The sequence below is a fragment of the Rutidosis leptorrhynchoides genome, chromosome 2, assembly GCF_046630445.1.
Source record: "Rutidosis leptorrhynchoides isolate AG116_Rl617_1_P2 chromosome 2, CSIRO_AGI_Rlap_v1, whole genome shotgun sequence".
Taxonomy (NCBI): Eukaryota; Viridiplantae; Streptophyta; class Magnoliopsida; order Asterales; family Asteraceae; genus Rutidosis; species Rutidosis leptorrhynchoides.
The window spans coordinates 468,069,864-468,089,348 of NC_092334.1; positions in this window are offsets into that span (position 1 = coordinate 468,069,864).

A 19,485-nucleotide genomic window follows, 5' to 3' on the forward strand; every position below is an offset into this window, starting at 1 on the left:
GTAAATTTTCGGGCTTTAAATAGGACAAAATCTGAAACGGGCTGAAAGTGGCGCGGCGCGCCAGATATCGCGCGGCGCTCCAAACCATCGCGCGGCGCGCCGAATGCTGTGAAATTGAAATCTGGCCCTCTAAAAACTCTCGAACTGATTTTCTAGCCTAATGGAGCGGCGCTCCACCCTTCTGAGCGGCGCTCCAGGCTGTTTTTGCTGAATCTGAGCTGAAAACTCACTAATATTCGTCAAAACTCGAATCGGACCAAACTCTTTCACTCGTTTACATAGAAAATCACCAAAACCATCAAATAACTTCAAATTTAACCTTCTTGGTCTTGGAACTCCAACTTTCTCAACAATTATTAAAATAACACCAAATCGTATCCAAAAGGACCAAAATGTACCCGATATCGCTAAGTAAAACGCGTATCAAATATGCGATATCAAATTTCTTCCGTTGTTGGTTTATATCCATTAGCCATGAGTGCGGCTAACATTTCAGCTTCATCAATTGGTTCAGTTCCTTCTCCTAAAGAACATTCTCCTGTTCTTTGTAATTCTGGAAATTCTTCTAACAATTCTGCATGTGAATCTATAATACATGTATCATCTGCAGATTGTGGTTATTGCATGGCTCTATCAACAAAAAAGGTAACACTCTCGTTCTCTATACTTAGGGTCAGTTTCTTACCAAACATGTCTATTATTGCTTTAGCCGTGTTTATGAATGGTCTTCCTAATATGAGAGGTACTCGAGAATCTTCTTCCATGTCCAGAATAACAAAATCTACTGGAAATACTAAAGTACCAACTTTAACTAGCATGTTCTCCATTATCCCTCTAGGATATTTTACTGATCGATCGGCTAGTTGTATGCTTTTTCGTGTTGGTTTCAATTCTCTGAGGTCTAGTTTAGCGTATAGTGAATACGACATTAAATTTATACTAGCACCTAAATCTGCCAATGCTTCTATTGAACTAAGACTACCCAGAAAACATGGAATTGTGAAACTTCCTGGATCAGATAATTTTTCTGGTATCTTATTCAACAGTACTGCAGAACAATTAGCATTCATAGTAACAGCCGAGAGTTCTTCCATTTTATTTCTGTTTGTGATTAGATCTTTCAAGAATTTAGCATACCTTGTCATTCCTGATATCACATCAATGAAAAGAAGATTTACATTTATTTGTTTAAACATATCCAAGAATTTGGATTGCTCGGCTTCAAGTCTTTCTTTTCTCATTTTACTTGGGTAAGGAAGTGGTGGTTGGTATGGTTTAACATAAGGTTTAGCTTTAACTGTGTTATCTTCATTAACCTTTTCAACTACCGGTTCTGTTTCTTTATCTTGCTCAGATTGTGGTTCTTGTGGAGTAGGAATAGCGTCATCAGAAATTACAGGTATTTCAGGTGGTTTAAATGTAATACCACTTCTTGTGGTAATGGCTTTAGCTATTTCATTTCGGGGGTTAGCATTTGTATCGCTAGGTAGACTTCCCGGTTTTATTTCACCTATCAACCTTGCTAGGTTGCTTACTTCTTGTTCCAGATTTTGAATAGAAGCTTGTTGATTTCTAAATGCTTGAGCATTTTGTTCATTTGTTTGTTTCTGAGATGTGAAAAACTGCGTTTGAGATTCAACTAGCTTCGACATCATATCTTCAAAATTTTGCTTTTTATCATCGGTTTGTGGTGGTTTATTTTGAAAAATAGGTCTTTGCTGATTGTAAGTATTGTTAGATACTTGTTGATTGATCGGACTTTGTTGGTTGTTGTATGGAACATTTCGGTTATAATTCTGGTTTTGATTGTAGATTGGTCTTGGCGGTTGATAATTATTCTGATAATTATTTTCAGGCCTTTGGTTCATGTATGAAACATTCTCTCTTTGTTCCATTATTTATTCAATACTGAGACAATCTTTTGTCAAATGTGGTCCTCCACACTGCTCACAACTAATTCATATTGAGTGAATGTCTTTAGTCATCTTTTCCATTCGTCTCTCGACAGCATCTATCTTTGCAGAAATGGAATCAAAGTCATGGCTTGAATCGACTCTAGCCGCTTTAGATGATCTAACGATATCTTTTTCTTGGTGCCACTCATGTGAGTGGGAAGCAGTGTTATCAATAATTTTGTAAGCATCAGTTGCGGTTTTCTTTATAATGGAACCATCAGCTGCTATGTCGATGTCTTTTCTTGTAGTGATGTCGCATCCTTGGTAGAATATTTGTACTATTTGATAAGTGTCTAAACCATGTTGCGGACATCCTCTCAATAACTTTCCAAATCTTGTCCGTGCTTCATATAGAGTTTCATTTGGCTTTTGTGTAAACGTAACAATTTCTCCTTGAAGTCTCATGGCTTTAGATGATGGAAAGAATTGTTTAAGAAATTTTTCAACTAAAACATCCCATGTATCAATTGCCCCTTCAGGTAACAATTCTAACCAATCTTTGGCTTTCCCTTTAAAGTCCAAGGAAATAACATGAGATATATCTGTTCATCCTCCACTTCTCTGATTTTAAATAGAGTACAGATCCTATTAAAGGTACGAAGTTGTTCGTTTGGATCTTCCTTTGGCGCACCACTAAATTGGTATTGATTAGTTACCATGTGTAGGATTTGTCCTTTGATTTCATAATCTGGCGCATTAATGTCTGGTTGAGTAATTGCGTGGCCTTGGCCAGTGCGTTTAGCTCTCATTCGTTCTTTCATACTTAGAGGTTCCAGATTCTCCATGATTGAATTTGTTGAATCTGAATCACTAAGGGATTCTGATTTAATGGTTTCTTCCTCGACAATTTCTGGATGAGTGATTTGTGGTTCAGGAGGAATGATTAGTGGTTCAGGATCTCCGAATTGTCCCTGAATATCCTCCGGATTCTCAATTATGAGGTCGAGTTCAAAAAATGGATTATCAGAAATTTGAATTGGAGTACTTGGTCGACTGGATGACGATTCTAAAGAAAAATCAACGGCAACAATATTGGCTAGATGTCTTGATCGAGTTACAGGTGGTGAACGTATAAAAAGTGGTGAACGTTTTGCTCGGTGCATTCACTGAATATCCTATTAGTTATAAAAGATAAAAAATTATATAAGTTATCAAATTAATAGACTTTTCTGCTTTTGCCCACGTTTCGAATAGCCAAAAGATGTAGCAGGGAGCCAGAACCCTTTAAATCGGAAGCTCACAACTCAGCCACTAACAAATCCAACTATTACTACGAAGCAGAAAATTTGGATATCTATCAATTTAACCGCTTAAAATAATTTTTCGTCGAAATTTAAAAAGAAAATAAAGAAAATCCTATGTCCTAGAAACTAGAGCGTCGAGAAATAATAAAGAAAAAGAGCGCGTCAAAAAACGTCGAAAAATAAAAGGTCGAGAAAAAAAATAATAAAAAGAACGTAGCGCGTCGAAACTTAAAAGTCTAAAAACTAAGAATTAAAAGTTGCGTCTAAAAGTATTAAAGCTTAAAAGGAATTCTATATCCAAAACGGCAATAACTTTAAAAGAACTAAAATCTTAAAATGGCGTCGCAAAATTCTAAAGCACCTAAATCTTAGTCTAAAGCAAAAGCACTTAAGGGATTTTACGGCAAAGCCTAAAAATCTAAAAATAAAAATAACTACGGCAAACACTATATCTTAAAACTAGTTACGAGCAATAAAAATACAAATTACGTACTAAATAATAAAAATATACAATTTATAAAAAGAGACAAAAAATGATAAAATTACTAATTTTTATAAATATATTATTTTTATATTATTTATTTTATAAAAGTATTAATTTATAAATTAATAAAACTAGTTTAAAACTAAAAATACAAAATAATAAAACTAAAACTAATTAATAAATAAATAAAATCCTAATTAGGGTTATTAATAATAATAATAAAAAAATTAACTAACCCTTATCGATCAGCTTAATGTACCAGGCCTGTCAAATCAAGTCATGCGATCGCATGACTTCGAAGTAATAATTCCATGCGGTCGCATGGAGTCGGATACCAGGCCACTTGTTGGGCTGCTACAGTGTTGGGCCGAGTACTTTTATATATATATATTTTTTTTTTCTGTTTTATATTTATATAAAGTATTTATATAAAATAAATAAAAACTTTTATTTTTACAAACTAAAATAGAAATAGAAATATTTTATAATTTATATATTTTAAATAAATTCTTAAAAATATATATATATATATTTCGTTTTTCTTTTTATATTTTTGTATTTTTAACATTTAAAACGTATTTTTTACAAAAAGAAATTAACTCTTAATAAAAATCTTTTTTTTATATAGCGTTTTGCTCCGGCGTTTAAGAGAAATTCCACGGCAGCGGCGCCAAAAATACTTGATGTGCATACGAAATAGTTATATTTTTATTGTGAAATACTATTAAATACGAAACAATTTTATACAAGTTATTTATTTATTTATAGAGTAGATATACCTAAACCTTGCTATAACACTTATAGGCAGTGTACCTAATCGTACAGTAGTGTAGTTTTTAGTAAGTCCGGTTCGTTCCACAGGGATCTAGCCAAGTTTAACGATATATTTTTAAAACTAAATTTGTATATAAATATATATATAAATATAAGTAGTAGTATTATTATAAAAGGGGAATTTTACCGTTTAAAGACCGGTTTGTCGATTTTAAAACTTTAGTCGCAGTTAAAACCTAATGTAAAATATTAAAAATTAATATAAATTAATTCAAAGCGTAAAGTAAATAACGATAAATTAAAGTGCGATAAATAAAAGTGCGATAAATAAAAATGACAGTAAATAAAAGTTGAGATAATTAAAAAGTACGATAATAAAAAGTGCGATAAATAAAATGACAGTAAATAAAAGTGCGATGAAATATGAAATAAAGGAATTATGCTTATTTAAACTTTCATAATCATGATGTTTGACGTGTTGATTTTAGTTTATTACCATGGGTTAATTGTCCTTTTGTCCTGGATTATTCGATATGTCCATCTGGTTTTTGTCCATAACAGTCCATCAGTCATAAATATAAAGTGCGAGTGTCCTCGTCAAATTATCTTTATATCCGAAGTCAAATATTCCAACTAATTGTGGACTTAAACTATAATTACACTAATTTTCCTTGTATGTAAATCACCCCTGTTTTAATAAATCCATTAACTATTAATCCATTCCCGTGTCTGGTTAAATGAACGATTATTAGTACTTATAAATATCCCGCCCATCGTGTCCGATCGAGTGTATGTGGTTATTTATAGGTACGTCCAATTGTAATTTTTATATTAAATTAACGAACTATCATTCAATTAAACAAATATAAAGATCATTAATAGCCCATAGTCTAATTTCCACAAGTGTCGTTCTTTTGTCCAAACCCCAATTATGGTACAAAGCCCAATTACCCCGTCTTTAATATTTAGCCCAACATCATGATTATTTCGGCTTAAATAAGCATAATAATAACTTAGCTACGAGACATTAATTTAAAAAGGTTGAACATAACTTACAATGATTAATAATAGCGTAGCGTTACACGGACAGAATTTCGACTTACACACTTACAACATTCGCTAACATACCCTTATTATTATTAAATTAAAATTAAAATTATATATATATATATATATATATATATATATATATATATATATATATATATATATATATATATATATATATATATATATATATATATATATATATATATATCGTAAGAGTGAGAGATAGATTAGAAAAAGGTGTGTAACATTCGACCAAAAATTGCAAAATTTATAGATGTGGCCAGCCTTTCACTGCCATGCGATCGCATGGAAATTGTGCCTTCTGGCCATGCGATCGTATGGCCTGGGAATCCAGCTCAGAATTGTTTGTTTGCTAGTTTGCCGACGATTTTATATATAATATAATATATATAATTTTAAGAATTAATTATATATTATATTATATTCATGTGCATAGTTGACTTGTAATTTTTAGTCCGTTGAGTCGAGCGTTGAGAGTTGACTATGGTCCCGGTTCCGGATTTTTGAACGTCCTTTCGTACTATTTAATATCTTGTACTTTGCGTTTCGTGGCTCGTACTCTTGTAACTTTTAGATGTTTCTCATCAATAATTTGAACCACTTTGATTGTACTTTGTACTTTTTAGCTTTTGGTCGTTTGCGTCTTCAATTCGTCGAATCTGTCTTTTATCTTCACCTTTTATTATTTAAACGAATATTACTTGTAAATAGAACAATTGCAACTAAAAGCTTGTCTTTCTTGAGGGATAATGCTATGAAATATATGTTCGTTTTTAGCATTATCACATCCTAACAAACTCGGTTAGACACACACTAATGCAATTTCTGGTTCTCTAAGACTAACGCTCGGATAACAACTGAAATGTCCCGTTCATATTGATTATAAATATTCCATATTAATTTTCGTCTCGAGGTTTTGACCTCTATATGAGACTTTTTTCAAAGACTGCATTCATTTTTAAAACAACCATAACCTTTATTTTATCGATAAAGGTTTAAAAAGCATTACGTAGATTATCAAATAATGATAATCTAAAATATACCATTTACACACGACCATTACATAATGGTTTACAATAAGAATATATTACATCAAAATAAGTTTCTTGAATGCAGTTTTTACACAATATCATACAAGCATGGACTCCAAATCTTGTCCTTATTTTAGTATGCAACAGCGGAAGCTCTTAATAATCACCTGAGAATAAACATGCTTAAAACGTCAACAAAAATGTTGGTGAGTTATAGGTTTAACCTATATATTATCAAATCATAATAATAGACCACAAGATTTCATTTTTATAACACATCTCATATCAGGCATTTCGCAAACTGCATAGAGACAAAAATCATTCATATGGTGAACACCTGGTAACCGACATTAACAAGATGCATATAGAATATCCCCATCATTCCGGGACACCCATCGGACATGATAAACTCGAAGTACTAAAGCATTCCAAATTCCAGAATGGGGGTTGTTAGTTCCCGTAGATCTACCTTTAGGATTCGCGTCAATTAGGGGCCAGTTCCCTAATTCTTAGGCTACCAAGCTAAAAGGGGCATATTCGGTTTTATAATTCAACCATAGAATGAAGTTTTGATTACTTGTGTCTATTTCATAAAATATTTATAAAACTGCATGTATTCTCATTCCAAAAATATTAGATTTTAAAAGTGGGACTATAACTCACTTTCACAGATTTTTACTTTGCCGGAAATAAGACTTAGCCACTGGTCGATTCACGAACCTATAACAAATATGTACATATATATCAAAGTATGTTCAAAATATATTTACAACATTTTTTTATTACGTTTTAATGATTTGAGTTTGTTAAGTCAGCAGTCCTCGTTAGTAACCTACAACTAGTTGTCCACAGTTAGATGTACAGAAATAAAGCAATATATATTATCTCGAATCAATCCACGACCCAGTGTCTACAAGTCTCAGACTCGATCACAAATCAAAGTATATATATTATTTTGGAATCAACCTCAACCCTGTATAGCTAACTCAAACATTACTGCATATAGAGTGTCTATAGTTGTTCCGAAATATATATATAGATGGGTCGATATGATATGTCAAAACATTGTATACGTGTCTATGGCATCCCAGGATTTCATAATATGTATAATACAATATAAATTAGTTAGGATATGTTTAGTCTAGATTTGTTACAAAATTTTCGTAGCTAAAACTAGCAAATTTATCCAATTTTGTTTTACCTGTCATTTCTTCGTTTCAAATCTGTTTTGAGTGATTAAAGTTGATATGGTTTCATATTGAACTTAAGTTTATGAATCTAAACAGAAAAATATAAGTTTATAGTTGGAAATACATGTTACAAGTCAATATTATAAGAGGTAGTCATTTCAGTCGAAAGAACGACGTCTTGATAAACATTTTGAAAAACATACTTCCACTTTGAGTTTAACAATGATTTTTGGATATAGTTTCATGTTCATAAGAAAAATAATTTTTACAGAAGAACAACTTTTAAATCAAAGTTTATCATAGTTTTTAATTAACTAACCCAAAACAGCCCGCGGTGTTACTACGACGACGTATGTCCGGTTTTACGGTATTTTTCGTGTTTTCAGGTTTTAAATCATTAAGTTAGCATATCATATAGATATAGAACATGTGTTTAGTTGATTTTAAAAGTCAATTGAGAAGGATTAACTTTGTTTGCAAACAAGTTTAGAATTAACTAAACTATGTTCTAGTGATTACATGTTCAAATCTTCGAATAAGATAGTTATATATATATGAATCGAATGATGTTATGAACATCATTACTACCTTATGTTTAGTAGGTAAACCTACTAGACGTGACAAGAAATGATCTAGCTTTAAAGGATCCTTGGATGGCTTGAAAGTTCTTGAAGTAGAATAATGACACAAACACAAGTTCAAGTAAGATTTTTACTCGAATTAAGATAGTTTATATTTATAAAAATCGAATCAAAGTTTGAATATAAATATTACCTTGAATTAGGATGATAACCTAATATAAATAACAGAGAGTTATTGATCTTAGATGATTACTTGGAATGGATTAGAGAGCTTGGAAGTAAACTTGCAAACTTGAAAGTATTCTTGATTTTATGAAACTAGAACTTATAGAATTTATGAAGAACACTTAGAACTTGAAGATATAACTTGAGAGAGATCAATTAGATGAAGATTATTGAAGAATGAAAGTGTTTGTAGGTGTTTTTGGTCGTTGGTATATGGATTAGATATAAAGGATGTGTAAGTTTGTTTTTTTTTGTAAATAATTCATGAATGATTTATCATACTTTTGTAATTTTGTGTAATCATTCATGCTAGTTGCCAAATGATGGTTCCCAAATGTTTAGGTGACTCATTAAGGCTGCTAAGATCTGATCATTGAAGTGTATATACCAATAGTAAATACATCTAAAAGCTTGGTATTGTACGAGTATGAATACGGGTGCATACGAGTAGAATTGTTGATGAAAATGAACGAGAATGTAATTGTAAGCATTTTTGTTAAGTAGAAGTACTTTGATATGTGTCATGAAGTCTTTCAAAAGTGTATTAATACACTACATGTATATACATTTTAACTGAGTCGTTAAGTCACCGTTAGTCGTTACATGTAAGTGTTGTTTTGAAACCTTTAGGTTAACGATCTTGTTAAATGTAATTAATTCATTGTTATTATACTTAAATGAGATGTTAAATTGTTATGTTAATAAGATAACATGGTGTATGAATATATCTTAACATCATATATATATATATATATATATATATATATATATATATATATATATATATATATATATATATATATATATATATACATATATATATACATACATATATATATATTAAAATACTATTACAACGATAATCGTTACATATATATATATATTGTTTCGAAATCCTTAAGTTAGTAGTCTCATCTTATTTGTATAGTTCATTGTTAATACACTCAATGATATACTTAATTATCATTTTATCATGTTAAATATAGTATATCAATATCTTCTTACAATACATATGTATTTAGTAAGACGTTATTATAACGATAATCGTTATGTATATCATTTCGAGCTTCATAATTCAATATTCTCATTTTTATGTATATCACACATTGTTAATATACCTAGTGAGGTTCTTACATAACATAATCTCATGCTAACCATATATATGTCCATATATATAACATCATGTCGTTTTTACAAGTTTTAACGTTCGTGAATCGCCGGTCAACTTGGGTGGTCAATTGTCTACATGAAACTCATAACAAATAATCAGGTCTTAACAAGTTTGATTGCTTAACATGTTGGAAACATTTAATCATGTTAATATTAAATATCATTTAATATATATAATTATGAAAAAGTTCGGGTCACTACAATATCGACGCATTTATATATATTATTTGAAATAACCACAGACACTCTATATGCGGTAATGATCGAGTTAGCTATACAGGGTTGAGGTTGATTCTACAATAATATATATACTTTGAGTAGTGATCGAGTCTGAGACATGTATACAATGGGTCACGATACGTATTAATTAATTCGAATATTATATATTAAACTATATATGAATTATTGAATTACTAATTGTGGACTATTAACTGTGGACTACCAACATTGGACAATTAAAATGAATTAAAATATTGATTATAACATATGAAACTAAACATTTCTTCAAGTTTGCCATTTGATTTAATCTTAAACCTCAATTGTATCTTGACGATTACAATCTGTGTTCAAACCTTTCTTGATTCTTGAAAACACCTCAACCGAGAGGATAAACCAACCGCACATCATTTATTGAAGAAAAGATTGATGCATATAGTTATGCACCTGAAAACGCTCGGAACCTGAGTAAACGTTTAACACGTATCTGTGCTAGCTCCTTTGGCATTGCTATTATCGAAAATAACATTGCAATTCTTTTTTAAATTAACCAGTTTTGTCACAGCTCCAGCAAGTCAACTTCGACAATTCAGTCGGACTAGCCTTATTAAAACCTTGATATATACTTTGTCTTTTCGTCGTCGTTACCGGGGAACTGTTTATATTCCACCACATTAGCAGTAAACTTACCAGCAACTTCATTTCTCATTGACTTAAATCTTTTCGAAGAACCATTATATTTGTTCATTAACACTCTATCATATACTTATCCGCATCTTATAATGCGAATTGCCATACCAATTACTGGGAATCAGCAACCAGTATTTTGAATCTCGCAGCGTTTCTACATCAACAGTTATATGTATACATATAACCTTTATCTCTTAGAATTATGATTTTCCATTCTGAAATTCTGAAAATCACCCAGTCTACGAATCAATACTCGGAATGTTGATGAAGCAACAAAAACTGTAAACGACCTTAACAGTCAAAAGTATGATGATAAAGAATGGAGTGAGTGTTGGAAACGCTCACTAGAAAATTTAGTACTGAAAAGCGGATTATGCGAAACTATGAAGAAGGCTGTAGACAATTCACAAAGAATAAACCTGCCTTCAAAGAATCCAAATGATTCAGTATCTGCTGAAGTTATTAACGAATACCTTCTTCATCATCCTTCGATATTAGAAATTCTAAGATATCATTGAATCTTTCATTATAAATAACCTCGATATTTCTGAAGATATTTTCATAACTATTCTTATCTGAAATCCTTTATCTTTTCGCAATATCAATGTTACATCAGAAGGAAACTGTTTTAGTTTCTAAATTCTGAAAAATTAGAATTTAAAATATGAATGTTATTGAAGTAGTGTTGGGAACTGAAGCATGAGTTAGTATAATATAATGACACTTGATCAACGTGATTATATTACAGTAAGTCATGCTGAGTTTCTAAATGGAACATGGTGATTCACAGGTCATAACGTCATCATGTGCCATGTTACACGACTCTTACATTTATACTTAATCTCCAAACATATCAAGAATATAATTTCTTGATAGTTCTATCTTTTCTTGTGACTTCTGGTAATTTGACAAGTCAGATCGAGCCATCACAATTTCTTTCTTAAAACATTAGCTATGTTCATTCCGAATTTCATACCTACGAATTCTGGACCATTACTTGCTTCACACAAAGGCGAGAAGAGAAAACAAAAGGGTGGAACTCCAAAATATAAAGGAAATGAAGAGGATGGATTTATAGTGAAATATCCGACAGGGCAATCAAAACAGATTATTGCATTTAACCAAAGAGGATCATAATTTCCTAAATTTCTGAAGAATCAAATCTTATTACAAAAATTTACTTTAAATCCCTGGAACTCTGGAAATCAACTGAATCTACGTCAAAAGATATGACGAAACTTTATTTTCTCATTTTACTCTTTTGTGATAGCTTCATTCGTACTCTTCGAATAATCGAATTGTTTTATCCTTATTACTCAATGGTAATAAAGCTCTATTTTCAGCTCGTATGCGTCATGAAAACATACTTATTGTCAGCCATGACCACCCTAATCAAATTTCGAGACGAAATTTCTTTAACGGGTAAGTACTGTGACGACCCGGAAATTTTTGACCAAATTTAAACTTAATCTTTATATGGTTTCAACAAGATAAGCAAAGTCTATTAAACTGAGTCTCAAAATTTTGAACTGTTTCATATATGCATTTGACTTTCAACCGTTCTCGACGATTCATGAACAATTAATTGTAAATAGTTATGTGTTTATATGTACATATATATATAAATAGTAATTGAAAATATAATTTGAAATATAGTATGTTGTTGTTATTAAAATTAATTATGTAAAATAAAATAAAGATATGATATTATGATAATTATTATTTAAAACACATCTATATAAATAAAGTATATTAAATATATATTTTGTGACTTCGAATCTATTTAGTAAACGACAGTAACACTCAGTTGTCATTTGATCGATATTAAGCAAGTTAAATTCGAACTTATGTTATTTTAAAATAAACGGTGATTCGAAAATGAGTTATATAAATTATAGGCTTATTAAAAATGCATTTATGAGCTAATCGTTAATTTTGAACACTTTTCATATTTTACCTGGAATCGAGCGCGGATAGTGATGTAATTTTTATTTAGTAGTTAATAATCAAATTTTATTCCATAATGACTAAAATAATTAAAGATATCTATTATAAATTTTGAGATTTTTCTGTGTACTTTTATCTGCCACTGATTAGCAACAGAGTACGAGATAATATCCGAATTTAATATGTCGACACACTAAAACCGTGGCTGCTTTGCTATTAATACAGTTTAAAGTTTAATCATTGCTTTTGAGTTGGAATTACTGTTGATTGGAAGATACAATCTAAATTATTATATATGCATACGTACATGTCACCATATTAATCACTAACATCTTATTTTAGAAAACTAAACCTCACCATTCTTTATTCTACTTCCTGAGTTTTTTTTTCCCTTATTTTTCCTTGCTTTTATTTGCATTCCATAACTTAATTATTATATATGTGAATATGTATGTACATAAGTTATGCATATGCATATACATGATTATGAGCAACCTTCACCTTCCTTCAATCTACACAACCATCGAGCCAACCTCAACCATTGAGTTTCATCAAACAACCACCATCACCGCCACTAGTTTTGCTACATTTTCTCTTATGTGTTTTAGTTCAAATTCAAACCCACAACGATTGATCATCGTTATAAATCACTATTAAACCATCGTTGATAACCACTATCATCAAACCCACGACCAAACCACTAAACTGTCTCCAACACCTTCACACCACCGGCTACCATCACCCTAACCCTCACCGCCTGCCTCCAGTGGAATACCACCATCATTGAAACCCCAAACTGCCTTCACGTTTTCGGTTGAAATCACCATCGTGAACCACTCAAATAGCTACCCTAAACTGCATACTACTCGCTTTTACTTCTGTCTTCTGTTCTATTCATAATCACCACTTCTACCACCACCGTGAGTACCATCACTACCTTCATATTAAACCACCATCAAACCACACCACTTCGATCATTCTTCTCACTACTATTATCCTTACTAACCGTTGCAACTGTTCGTTAATACCAAAACCACCATGTCTATCTCTCTTTCTTAATTCTGAAACCAAGAACATCACTACAACCTGCTGCTCCTACCGCTACTGTATATCTGATTCCATCACCCAAGATCATATTCTTAAATCATTAACCCATTACTGTTGCTACTCGCTATTTTTCTATTTCCACTTCCTGATACAACAACGAAAAAGACGTTGATGATGAATGAGGATCACGGTGATGAAGGTTTGATGATAACCATTGATGTTAAAACAAATAAAGATGGATGACATAGGATGATGATGTAGTGGTTATGTGATGATACATGATGACAGATGGGTTATCCAAGAAAAAGAAACGTGGGATCCAGTTCATTGTATCTCTGGCTCAATTAAAATATTGTAACAGATGGAATCAAATCCATTAATTGTTTCAAAGTAGGCCAAGTTGGTCTTGTTGGACTGAGATCCAACTCAAATATGTGGGCTTGTGAAAATACTTGGGCTAACTAACTTATTTGATCCTGCTAAGGTGCTACTTCCACTGCCGCCTTTGTTTCCTATTTTTCTGTTCAACAATCGACCCAAAAAGCAACAGGAAGTGCTGCGTTTTCTGTTCTTTTCCTGTATCATTATCGTAACCACATCATATACCACAAAACTGATACGCTGTTCGAATGCTTCTGTTGTTGCAACATTTTTCTGTTTTGATCGACGCATGTTGATGCTGTGTGTTGATAATGATGTATAATAGTGATTAGAAAAAAAATAAATGATGGTAATACATAAATAAGAATGATGATTATGTTACTTAAAATGATAAATAAAAGGAAGAAGATTATGATTTTTTTTATGAGAACGATGATGATCATTAAGATGATGATCTAATACTATGATGATGATGATCGGGTTATGTTAATGACTTTGGCGATGATATAAAATGATAATGAACGGGGTATATAAGTGATGATAAAATGGGTATGATGACGATGATCACTTAATGATGACGATGATATCGGATGGTGTAAATTTTGTCATTTATTTATATTATTATCACTATTAATACAAGTATTATTATTATTATTATTATTATTATTATTATTATTATTATTATTATTATTATCATCATGATTTTTATTATTATCATGAGTATTATTATTATTATTATTATTATTATTATTATTATTATTATTATTATTATTATTATTATTATTATTATTATTATTATTATTATTATCATCATTAACATTAAAATTAACATTTTAATTAAAATTATTATTATCATTAGAATTATTATTATTTTTATCATTATTAATATTATGATAAGTATTAACATTTTCTCTTATCATTATAATTATTATTATTATTATTATTAGAATCATTATTATTATTATCATTATTATCAAAACTATCATTATTATTATCATTATTACTATCATTATTATTATTTTCATTAACATGATTTTTATATATAATTTTATTTACATTATTTTTATCATTATCATTAATATTATGATTATTACAGTATTATTATTACTACAAACACAATAATATTATTTACATAAATATTTATATATAATGAATTTTGATTTAACAACATAATAGTAATTATATAGATATAGATATATATGTATTAGTATAACTATATGTATAAATATTAATATACAAAATAAATATAAATATCTATATATAACCTTTGAAATAACAAATAGATTACTAAATTAAATAAGTAATATACATAAACTAGTTTGATTATTATTACATGTTAATTATATGTGTTACAGAAACCCTAATTGACGCGAATCCTAAAGATACATCTTTTGGGCCTAACAAACCCCATCCGGGTTACGGATGCTTTAGTCCTTCGATTTTATCATGTCCGATGAGAGTCCCGGAATGATGGGGATATTCTAGACGCATTTTGTTAATGTCGATTACCAGGCGTTCACCATATGAATGATTTTTATCTCTATGCAGTTTGTGCGAAATGCCTGATATGAGATGATGTTTATGAAAAATGAAAATAGAAATCTTGTGGACTATTATATTATTGGAAATGATTTATTTTAATAAACTAATGAACTCACCAACCTTTTAGTTGACACTTTAAAGCATGTTTATTCACATGTATGAAAGAAATCTTCCGCTGTGCATTTGCTCATTTTAGAGATATTACTTGGAGTCATTCATGACATATTTCAAAAGACGTTGCATTCGAGTCGTTAAGTTCATCAAGAATATTATTAAGTCATTTATAGTTGGATATATTATGAAATGGTATGCATGCTCTCAACTTTCGATGTAATGTAAGTTTGTCATTCAAAAGCGAATGCAATATTTGTAAAATGTATCATATAGAGGTCAAGTACCTCGCGATGTAACCAAATGTAATGTATTCGTCCAGATGGTTATTAGACTCGATCAACCGAGTCACCACCATGTGCCATGTACATGACTTTATTTTTTTTCTTTATTGAACATCCGAAAACTCCGAGAATATTGATAACAACCATACCAATGACACACCTTTGGTTATTGCCAAATCGTATTGATACTTCTGAATAAATGACCAATTCTTTCAACTTCAAAACATATGATACACGTGTATACTATCTCGTTTTCACGCAGTTTTATCGACGAACTACAAAATGTTTGATATGCTCACATCGAGGCAGAAACTTCTCTTGTATTACACTCGTATTTCCGTATAAGGAAATCTTTTATCTAAATTCTCAATGGAGAGAGAGACTCTTCACGTTATACTAGTATTCGCCACGAGGGTGAATAGCCCTAACAAACGTTTTTCAGAAACCGATAAGAAACTAGTTCTAACAAACATTTTTCAGAAACCGACAAGATGGGAAAAACTTGTACAACTATACATTATAGGAATTCTATCTCGACACGGTGTGCCATTGTCATTTATTTCAAATTGAGATACTCGTTTCACTTCTAAATTTTGGAGTGCCTTACAAGAAGCCTTGGGGACACGTTTAAACATGAGTACCGCGTATCATCCACAAACCGACAGATCAAGCAAACGTACGATTCAAACCTTGGAAGACGTATTACGAACTTTTATTGTTTCTTTTAGCCGATTCCTCATACAATGATAATTATCATTTGAGTATTAACGTCGCACCTTTCAAAATTTTATATGACCGCAAATGTCGTTCTCCTAATTGTTGGGCCGAAGTAGGCGACAAGCAAACCACCGGACCCGAACTCATTCATGAAATAACCGTTAAGATCGTTCAAATCCAAGAAAGGCTCAAGACGGCCGTAGTCGCTAAGAGATCTATGCCGATGTTAGACGTAAACCTCTAGAATTCCAAGTGGGTGACCGCGTAATGTTAAAAGTCGCACCTTGAAGAGGTGTAATCCATTTCGGGAAACGTAGAAAGCTAAATCCGCGATATTTTGATCCTTTTGAAATCTTGGAGCATATTGTACCCGTTGCTTACCGTTTCGATCTCTCGACTCAATTGAGCTCCGTTCATCCTACATTCCGTGTATCAAACTTGGAGAAGTGTCTTGCTGAACAAGAACTTGTTATTCCTTTCGATGAGCTTACTATCGATGACAAACTCCACTTCATGGAAAAACCGGTTGGAATTATGAATAGTGAAACCAAATTTTAAAACAAGTAAAATCTCGATTGTCAAAGTTCATTGGAATGCCAAAAGAGGACCCATTTTACGTGGGAAATGAAATGACCCGTTCATATACATTATAAACGATTCACAATAGTTGATTACATTGCGAGGTATTTGACCTCTATATGATAAATTTTACAAACATTGTATTCGTTTTTAAAAGACAAAATTTCTTTACATCGAAAATTGACAGGCATGCATACCATTTCATAATATCCACTATCCAACTATAAATTGATTTAATAATAATCTTTGATGAACTCAATGACTCGAATGCAACGTTCTTCGAAATATGCTATGAAAGACTCCAAGTAATATCTTTAAAATGAGCAAATGCACAGCGGAAGATTTCTTTAACACCTGAGAATAAACATGCTTTAAAGTGTCAACCAAAAGGTTGGTGAGTTCATTAGTTTATCATAATCATTTATTTCCATCATTTTAATAGACCACAAGAATTTCATTTCCAGTTCTCATAAATATACGTCCCATGCATAGAGACAAAAATAATCATTCATATGGTGAACACCTGGTAACCGACATTAACTAGATACATATAAGAATATCCTGATGGAATTCTCCACATAAACAAGTCACAAAACCCATTTATATATGTATATATATTCGTGTATATATGTGTATAAAGCGGAAGCATTTTTACAAGTTTATGCATGCAAAGTTTTAACCTTTTAAAACAAGAATTCCATTAAAGATCTAGTCTTGAAAATACACTTAAATGTAAATAGAAGCTAGTGAAAGGTTATACCTACTCCAAAAGGAGGTGAAGAACAAGGAAGAAGATGATGATGGTGAAAAGCAAGTTTCTAACTTGAAACCTCAAGAGATAATACCCACAAGCCTTAGAACAACAACACCCTTGTATGTAGTTAGGATTTTAACACCAAAATAAGCTTGAATTCAAACTTGAAGAACCCTTTTGTCCTCTCCTAAATTTCGGCCAAAAAATGGGTGAGGAGGAGAATTTTGGTTGTTCAAAATTGCAAGTAATGATGTGTGTGAAAAGTACCAAAGGTGTGGTATCAAATGGGGATATTTCAATGACCAAGACAAGCATGGGGTGGCTTTTTCTTGGAGCCTACAAACCACCACCCCCATTTAATGGGTAGAAAATATTACATTTTTCTTTATAATTCAAATTAATAAGATTAATTTGTGGAGGAAAATCCCATTTGATACTTACACTTAATTTTCTTTATAAAACCCTTTTATAAAGATAAGTAAATATAAATATATTTACTTGTAAATTATAAAACTTATAAGCCATTTATAAGTTATCCATTTGTTACTTGCACATATACTTAATTTTATAACCATTTTATAAAATTATCACACTTGCATTTATAATTATCCAAATAATTATTCAAGCATATTATCTTTAGAAAACCAATTTCTAAAGTCAAAGTGTCTAGTATTTATTTTAAAATCCATTCATTAAAACAAATACTATTTAGGTGTTGTCGGCTTGTTATTGGGTATGACCCGACTTGGATCATAACCTATTGGCCACATTAATCACTTATGTCTCTCGGGCATATGAAATACCTTCAATCTCCCACTTGCACGAGAAACATAAGGAATTTATGCAAGTGACAGATACCACCTAACGACCGTCCATCACCCCCAACATTTTATGACTTAGTGCCATTCAATAACATCATCCCTTTCGAATTCCCATCTCGAATATGATTAGGTGAATCTTTCAATATATCCTTTTGTCCTAGATGTCACGTTAAATCCAAGAGACATAGAATGATCACTCTCTTATAGATTTAACTTTGTCAGGCCTTAGACATCTGACTCTCAACGAATAAGAGGGACAAATTCCATCTTGACTACGTACGTCCTAGACATTACACTTCATACCATGCCTGAAGCCTCCCTTAAGTACTACCATGTTTCAGAATAGCGAAGGAAAGAATCAAGGTACAATATTCGGTGAATATCTGAACCCAATATGTGTCTCAGGTCAGAGGATATAATGATATTCTCCTTTACTCAAGATTACATGTGATCAACCACAAAGGTTCCATATAGTAATCTTGAGAGCGGGTCTTCCAATATTTGTATCCCACAAATATCTATGAACCTTGGTTGCAACCTTGCCCCACATTCATCATTTGAATGTTAACCAATCCAAGTTCATAATAGTCTAGACCTCACACTTGTTCCCACAAATGTGATCAACTACGGAATTTAGAATAATAATTTATTCATGGATAAAATATGCTAAA